The following is a 9319-nucleotide window of genomic DNA, read 5'->3' on the forward strand; positions in this document are numbered from 1 at the left end:
TAAATAAATAAATAAAAACTCTTTTTAAGTTAAAAAAAATTGGGTTTTGAGGTTTCTTATTCTTGAATTGTAAAAGTTTGTTTTCCAAATTCCACGTCAAAGTCCTTTGATATATGTTGTGAATATTTTTTCCTCTGTGGCCTGTCTTTTCACTTTCTTAATGGTGCCTTCTGAAGAACAAATTTTAAAATTTGATCACGTTCTATTTCCTATTTTTTCTTTTATGATTTGTTATTTTGATGTCTCATCTCGGAAAATTTGGCCTAATCCAAAGTTACAAAGATTTTCTCTTACCCTTTTCTAAAAGTTTTATGGTTTGAGGTTTATATATTGGTCAGTGATCTATGTGGAATTAATTTGTGGGTATGATGTGAAGTAAGGATAAATACTCACTTTTTCCAAACAGGTAGTCAGTGCGCCTACTATTTGTTGAAATGACTTTGCCCTCTGAATGGGCACCCTTATTAAAAAAAACAATTGACAGAATTCATATGCCTAGTTTTTCACTAATATCAAACTCTTTTTATTTTTTGTGGCTTTATAGTAAGTATTGAAATCAGGTAGAGCAAGTCCTTCAATTTTGCTTTTCTCTTTCTTCTTATTTCCTTTGATTATTCTAGACCCTTTGCATTATCATACAGATTTTACAATCAAGTTGTCAATTTCTACAAAAACAACAGCAACAGAACCCTGCTGAGATTATTTTTTTTAAAAAATATTTTATTTATTTATTTTTCAAGAGAGGGGAAGGGAAGGAGAAAGAGTGGGAGAGAAATATCAATGAATGGTTGCCTCTCATGTGTCCTCTGCTGGGAACTGGCCTGCAACCCAGGCATGTGCCCTGACTGGGAATCGAACTGCGATACTCTGGTTCACAGGCCCGCGCTCAATCCACTGAGCTACACCAGCCAGGGCCCTGCTGAGATTCTTACTGGTATTATACGGACTATAGATCTCTATAGGGATATTGTTATCTTAAAAATAATATCTTTCAATCCATGAGTGTACTGCATCTTTCCATTTATTTGTCTTTAACTTTCTTGAACAACATTTTGTAGTTTTTAGTGTAGAGATCTTGGTCACTTTTTGTTAGTTTTATTCTGAAGTATTTGATGATTTTTGGTGATACTATAAATAGAAGTTTTGAAAATTTCATTTTCTAATTGTTTGCTGGTGGTATGTAAGGTTATGATTAATATTGTGTTATTAACCCTGAGCCTTGCACTTTGCTCAATTCATGTATTCATTAAAGTAATTGTTTTGTAGAATTACAGTCCTAGGCTTGTTGATAAAGGTCTGGAAAACTTTGTCTATTTTTATTTCAATTTTTAAATTTCTGTTCTTCAATTTGGATAATTTCTATTGATCTATGTTCATTTTCTCTTACATTCTGCTACTGAGCCCCTCCAGTAACTTTTTTTGGTATATGAACTATTTATTAACAGACAAGGCCCTCAGATTTATTTCTTCTTGGGCACACCCACAGTGCAACTCTAGTGGCCAGTGGTCTTGGTATGCTAGCCTCCAGCGCGAAGACCCCAGAAGTGGCGCAGTCCTTGGGGGACCTGAATTTTCTTCAGCTGCTCCAGGCCTTCACGGAAGTTGTCCAGACCACTGGCCAAGACCTCGCTGTGTTTTCCATCTTTCGCATCCTTCTGTCTCTTCAAGAACCAGTCTGGGATCTTGTACTGGCATGGATTCTACACCATGGCAATCCCACCCGGTTCCACCTCATCCTCATGAGCTCTCCCGCCCTCTCGGTGAGGTCGATGTCTGCTTTCCTCGACACCACTGCGCTCTTTGCCCCATGCCCTTCCTTGCAGTGATGGCAACAGCTACTTCCCACACCCATGGGTATTGGTGTTGAGTGCTCGCACAATGTGCTGGAACCTCTCAGGGATGCTGGAGACAGGGTGGCAGCCCCAGTGGCTAGAGTAGGCTTCCTGAGGAAGAACATCCAATGAATTTTCAAAAATGTTCAGATACTGTATTTTTCAGTTCTAAAATTTCCAATTGGAAATTTTTTTGTAGTTTCTATTTCTCTGTTGAGAATTTCTACCTTTTCATTTATTTCCAATGTGTTTTTCTTAACCACATGGATCATTGTTATAATAGGTCCTTTAAAGTCAAAAGTTCCAACATTTGGGTCATCTTGAGGTTGACATCTGTCCATTGTTTTTCTCTTGAGAATTGGTCATATTTTCTTGCTGCTTTGGTTGTCAGGTACTTTCAGATTGTGTCCTGAACATTGTCAATGTAATGTTGCATAGGTTCTGAGTCCTTTCAGAATCCTTAGGAGAATGTTGATGTTTCTGCTTTAGCAGGCAGTCAACCCAGTGAGGCTCTGACCCTAAGTTCTTCTTCCACCTCAGTGGGCAGTGGTTCACATCTCGGTTCAATTCTGTCTTTGTTGTGCTACTTTGTGTCTGTCCTGCACATGCATAGTTCAGGGGTTAGTCTGAGGCTTGTACAGGTAGTTCCTATCTTATTTAAATTCCCAAAACCTTTTCTGTGCTGGTTTGAGCCTGTACGTTGCATGCTCGGTTCAGATGGTAGATTGAGCCAAGAGTTCTTACACAGAATTCGGGGACCCCTTTGTCTATTTCTTTCTCCTCTGAGTATTCCCACTGACTGTACCTCACAGGGCTAACATTCCTGGTTCCTCTGGCTAGAAAGACGTATTTACTTTGACATTTTAACTGCTTATAGCCAAACACCACTCCAAACTGGGACCTGCCCTCAGGATAAAGCTGTATAAGAAAAGAGAAAAAAAAAAGGCCTCACGCCAATCCATCAGCTTTTTTGCTTTTGCAGTCCTTAGGGAGTTTATTCTCCCCATATTTTTGTCAGAGTTTTCAGTCGTAATCAGTAGGAGGGATAGGCTTTGGTGGCTCACACTGAGATGGCAGAATCAGAATCCGCGGACTCATTTATTTTTAACATGGAGAAAATTCAAAAACCCAGCGGAGTCCTGCAGGCTAGCCAATCATGTGCTTCCCCTAGAACCTCTCCCCCTCCACTCTGAAAAACACTGGCTTTCTGTCTTCTGGTTTCAAAATCTCGTGCAATAGTAAGAGTCATTATAAGCAAGAAAATCCTTTATCAATGTTGAAGAGGGTGTGTGTTTAAGATTGGCACAGTTCATTTTATTTTACTTCCTTCTGGGTGCAAACCTTTAATTTGGAGGGTAGAGTGGAGCTATATAATTATTTCTATACATTCTTTCTTTTGGGGCAAAGAAAAAATAACATTCTCTACACATCTATATATTGCTTGGAAGGTGGCCAAAAAGTGCCTTTTGTTTCCTTGGGAGTCATTTCATTTAGTGTAAGACCTGTCACTTTAAATTATTTACCTGATCATCATATCCTTGATTATCATACAAATACAGTATATAATTACACTTTTGAAAATGGTTATTTACTCTTTGGCCCACAATGCTTTTTTGGAGCTGCTGCAACCTATCTGTTAAACATAAGGAGTAGCAGCATGGAGCCCGGGTCTGACTCAGAGAATTATTTGGAGAACCGTTGCCCAGGTAAATAACAGCTGCTTTGGCATCATTACAGCTGAAGCAGTCAATGAATAATTTACCTTTATTCATCTGTTTAACTATAACCGATGACTATTTCAGGGTTACTGAAATACTTTAAAAAGTCCAATACCACTCGGTCAGCGAGCTGTTAGATTTCAGAGGGAAGGCGACCGACAGACTTGGGGCTGGAGAGTGGCGGCCTGGAAACATTCGGTGGGAGGTTGTGATTAAGGATGGGTTATGTCAAAATGATGAGACTATAAATTTGGTTTCAGTAAACAGCCCTAAAATCTATTTATCCAAATCTTACGCAAAATGTATTAAGCCTTTGAACTGGCAAACTTGGATAGGGAATCTTGCAAGAGCAACTTTTTCCTATGAAAATTTCTTTTTTGAATTTATATTCCTTACTTAAGAGGCGGCTATTGCCACATTTCTGGTTTTCTAGTGGATTCTGGCATTTTATTCTGAATCTTGTGCATAGCCAGGAAATGCACAGGCCTATTTTTAAACTGAAGGGGAGCTTTTTAAAAAAAATTGAAAAAAATTTTTGTTATTACAAATACAATATAGTGTATTATAGAAAGTTAAAAATACAAATAAGCAAAAAATCAGAAAGTAAAAACACTGTTTTTATTATCCAAAGATAATTCCTGCCACCTTTCACTGTGTGTGACTTCAGGCCTCCTTCCAGTTAGGCGTGCATATTTTTGCCCCTAGAATGAGGTCACACCTTAGTTACTGTTTTGCCACTTGATTTTTAAAGTCACAGATCTCCACCTTTCCATGTATTTTCATCTTATCTAATACCCATTCCACATTCACATTTCCCCAACTGTCTAGAACAGGGGCGTCAAACTCACTTTCACCAGGGGCCACATCAGGCTCACAGTTGCCTTCAAAGGGCCGAATGTAACTTTAGGACTGTGTAAATGTAACTGCTCCTTAACAGTTAAGCGAGAGCTTGGCGCTGCCACCAGGTAGAAACAAGGTGGTGGGCCAGGTAAAACAAGGTGGAGGGCTGGAGTCGGCCAGTGGGCCTTGTGTTTGCCACCTGCCGTTTGGAGGAACTTCAAAAAATGTTTTTAATTAAATTTAAAATCAATTATTGACAGCTAAGGATACTATTCTAAATATTTGCCTGAGTTGATTTGATTCAGAAGGTTTAATGATCAGTATTGATAATCATAAGGTTAATCTTTTGAATAGATTAATTGATCTGATCACAGCTGTAGACAAAGTCACACATGAACGTGTGCTCTGGGGAATTCAGGGACTGAAATGACAGTCATTCTGTCAAGAAGTTCATAATAAGAATGAAAAAAATATATATAATATGAAGAATGTAACAGTACTTATATTTGTAGCATTTTACTTCCTCTTTTATGACTTTACATCGTGTGTGAATAAAGTGTACCCTGAGAGCAAGTTGGAACCTTTGGAAAAGACCACACTGAATTGCTGCTCACGAAGGATGAGTTTTTATTTTTATTTTTTGAGTATTGTCCCTTAAATGGCATCCACGTCAGGAAAGAGTTAAACTTATTCCCAAAGAGCCAAGACTAGTCCAAAGGAGGAACATTCTTTCTCCGGACTCTCATCAGTTGATATTTTGGAGGAAAGGATTTAGGAGGCTGAAAATAGGGCTCATTGCCCAAGACTCGCATATTTTATTCTTGATAAACAAATTTCTGGAAGAGCAGCAGTATAACATTTAGATAAGTAAGCCTGTTTTTTTTTGTCCTCACACCCAAGTTTTTAAATACAAAAGTTATTAAAATCTTACACATTAAATAAAACAACAAATAGAAGAAAAAGGCAAATTACCACTATTTTACCTTTTTAATCAAATAATTATTAGCATTTTGATGTGATTCCTCCAAGTGTTTTTTCTATGCATATGCCACAGTTGGTATTGTATACATGTATTCATATGTATGTATGATGAATAAACATACATATATACTTATATATAAGTATATACCATCAAATGTATATGTTAGTGTGTACAGACACTTATATATAAATGTATGTGTCAGCTTACACATAAATATAATATGTACTTATATCTATTTATATATACACATGTATATAAAACACACGTACTATATGTATATTATCCTATGTACGTGGCAATAGTCCAGTATTTTTTCTATTTATTTTCACTTTTTTAATAGAAAATTTATAAATACTTAGATGGCTCACATTTGTGGGTTACATTATATTTCTACTGGACAGTGCTGTTCCAAGCCATAGATCATAATAATATTAATATTGTTGGGTAGAATATCCTATTTATTGTACTTGGAACACATCTCCATGGAATTTTCTAGCATAATGTTCCCTGTGACACCTTAGCAATCACTCATGGTCCCTTGGTTTGGCTGTAATTTTTTTGTTCTTATTTTCTTGTGGCCTGAGACTTATTATATCTGGTATAGGTGTATAGGGATTGCAACCACTTATCTTCATATCTGTTGGTTTGTTTATAATTTTTATTGTGTTTTTCCTATTACCATTTAGCCCCCTTACATACCCTCTCCCTGTAATCACCACGCTGTTGCCCATGTCCACATGCCATATGTACATAAACCTATGTGCTTGGTAACAGTCAAGTATTTTTTTCCTATTACCATAGTCTTTCTAATCAACATCTGCGATGGTTACATAATGTCTTATTGTCATATTCAATCATTTATTTAGCCACTCCTCTCATGATGGGAAGTTGTTTTGTTTCTATTCAGGACCCGGCATCTCCTGGCCTACCCACCAGCTGTGCCCGAGATGCTCTGTGGAGGGTTCGCCCTTCCCTTTCCCACCCGTTCTCAGGGCATGTCTCCAGCATCTACATTCTAGAATGTTCCCTTAAGGAGGCTGAGATCTCAGGGGTCAACTTCATTTTGGCTCTCTGACTCTGCTCTTCCCTGATGTACTTGACATTTTGAACCAGTCCTTCTTGTGAGTCTGCCTTGCCAGGAAGTTGGACTTAAGTTCTCCAGTCTTCTCAGCCTCTTCCCAACCCGGTCCCATCTTCCCTTCCAGTCCTGAGTTGTTAAATCTCAGCTCGGGCCAGAGAGCTAGGCCTCGGCTCGCCATTGGATGGAAGTCCCAGTGGCAGGGAAAGGTCAGTAAGTCTTCAGTTTGTACCTATGATAAATGACTCTGGGATCAGCTTTTTTTTCCCAACAAATTTCCCCTCATACTTAGGATTATTTTCTCAGGATAGAATCCCTGAAATGGAATTTCTGAATTAAAGATTATGAATATTTTTAAAGCTGTTAATATTTATTGTCCACTGAATATAGCTAATATTTATTAACCATTTGTGAGACATGATGATGTTTAGCTCCCACTGCAGTCCTGTCCACGTCCCCATCACAGACTAAAGTGGGGGAATAGAGCGCGACCTGTGACTCAACAATGCGTTGCGCTGAGCCGACCTCACGGCACTGTCACTGGGTGCTGTGACTTAAAATACAACAGTAAACCTTGTTCATGTGTTTACCGACTTTTGCGGGAGGATAGGGCTGTATGGTAACAAGGAAAGGTTGATTAAATATTTTATTTCTTTTGAAAAGCAGTAGTGATTTTTTTTCCTTTGAGTGTTATTTGTACAAAGATTCTCAGACTTACGAACACAAAATCAGTTTTAAAGCCGAAGAGCCACACGAGGGCTCGGGGTTGACTGGGTGGGCCCCTCCTAGGCCAAGGCGCTGTGCTGGGGGCCGGGGGCCGTGTGGATGCTGAGCTGGAATGCAGGCTCCAGGACAGGAGGGGAGGAGAGGGCTCCGCCTGCTTTGCCCGCCGTTTTTCCAGAGCCGGTGCTCGGCACACAGTGGGGCTCAGGAAATATTTGTGGAGTCCATGAAAGTAGGGTCATTGTTTTTGCCAGTTAGGATTAGGTTCGTCAGTGAGTGACAGAAGCCTCCAAACACAATGGCTTAGCATGGATGGAAATTTACTTCTGACATAAGAGAAATCTAGATCAAAGCAGCAGCTCAGCCGGTTAGGGAAGATTTATAATATCGTCAGGGCCCAGTTTACTTGTGTGTTATTGTCCTGTGTTCCCCGGCCCGTGGCATTTGCCTCAGGGCCCAGCTGACTGCTTGAGCGGCAGCCATCCATCAACCTTTCCAAGAGAAGGAAGAAACGAAGGCGCTGCCTGGAAGTTGCACCGAGCCCCTTTGCTGATGTCCCACTGGCAGGAACTCAGTCACATCGCCAACTCTGGCGCAAGGAGGCTAGAAAACACGGCCTTTGCTCCGGGTGGCTAGGTGCTCCAGGTAAGATCGAGAGCTCTGTTACTGTGGAAGAAGGAAAAATGTGTTTGGGGGAAAACTAGCAGGATGTCTTAGTGGTGAACTTACATCTTCTTAGGATGTGAAGCTACAACTCATTAAAATTTAAATAACCACATAAATCTTTAATATTATTGAAAGCAAACAAGTCGTATAGGTGCCGTGAAGCACAGCCTCAGAGTGGAGGGCCGGCCTGGAGAGGGGGACAGCTGGAGGCTCGTCCAAGGCCAGCAGATGTTCTGTATTAAGTAGAGGTGGCAGAAAGACAAAAAAACCTTCACGATGATTAGGAATAAAATTCTGTCTACTTTTGATCATCAAGGAAAGGTCGTAGTAACAGTTTCCAAATCAGTCTGTATCTATTTTTAAAAGGGTACCTTTACTTTCTTTAAACAAATCTTTAAAGCCTTGTTACTTGCACTTCCCCCTTTGAGCCCCCGGCGGTTCTTCTGAGTGTCACCAGCGCTTCTCCACGGCCTCCGTTGTCCGTGTCATGCTCTCCTGTCCTTCTGCAGAGCACAGAGCGCTCCGGGAACTCCCGCGGCCAATGGAGAGTCTTGCAGAGTGAGGGAACCGCAACGCCCCTTTTCAATGACCGCCGTCTCATAAAACCCCAGCGTGAAAAGGGCCCAGAACATTGCTCCATGTAGGGGCTGGATTTCTTTCTCTTGTTATTAAAAAAATGGCACATGTAGTACATATTCATCAAATAATTAGAAATCAAGGGGGGGGGCGTAACAGGAAAAAAAATCACCCACAATTCCACTCTCCAGAGGTGACCACAGTTAATATTATTGTTTTTTTTAAAGTACTATAACCTTTTATCAGTAGTAGCTCTCAAAATAATCAGATCTTTTCGTTGAATTATTTTACTTCCCGACATCTGCCCTGAGGAAATTATCTAATATTTTTATGGTAATTATACATTTACTTTTTTGTGATCTTAAATTTTTAAAAATTGTTCTATTACTGTTGACACACAATATTACATTAATTGCAGGTGTACAGCATAGCAATTAAATATTTATATAACAAAACACAAATAAATAAATGAACAAAAACTGATAGTTGCTGGAGGGGAGGGGGTTTGGGGACTGGGTGAAAAAGGTGAAGGGATTGAGAAGTACCAATTGCCAGTTATAAAAACAGTCACAGGGATGTAAAGTTCAGCGTAGGGAATATAGTCAATAATATTGCAATAACTATTATGGTATGAAATCAGTATAGGACTGACGGGGTGATCACAGTTAATATGTGAGCTCTCGTGGACTTTTAATACCTTTAAAAATATATTCACATACACATTTATTAAACACACTGTTAAATCAATGTTTTATTCTCTGCATTTTCAATTTAATGATCGAGTGGCAACTTTTTTGGTCAACAAATATAACCATCATTTCAAATGGCTGCATGATATTTTATTAGGAGGATGTGGAAGGTCAATTTTCAGTGAGACGAAATATGTCTGCCTGCAATGCTTCTT

General features: G+C 39.4%; 1 pseudogene; it reads right to left on the reverse strand.

The window, feature by feature from the left end:
• Nucleotides 1-1460: 1460 nt before the first annotated feature.
• LOC119044909 (uncharacterized) lies at nt 1461-8479 on the reverse strand (annotated as a pseudogene).
• Between the last annotated feature and the right edge of the window lie 840 nt (nt 8480-9319).

This window comes from Artibeus jamaicensis, unplaced genomic scaffold, assembly GCF_021234435.1.
Source record: "Artibeus jamaicensis isolate MK-2021 breed Jamaican fruit bat unplaced genomic scaffold, CSHL_Jam_final contig_851, whole genome shotgun sequence".
Taxonomy (NCBI): Eukaryota; Metazoa; Chordata; class Mammalia; order Chiroptera; family Phyllostomidae; genus Artibeus; species Artibeus jamaicensis.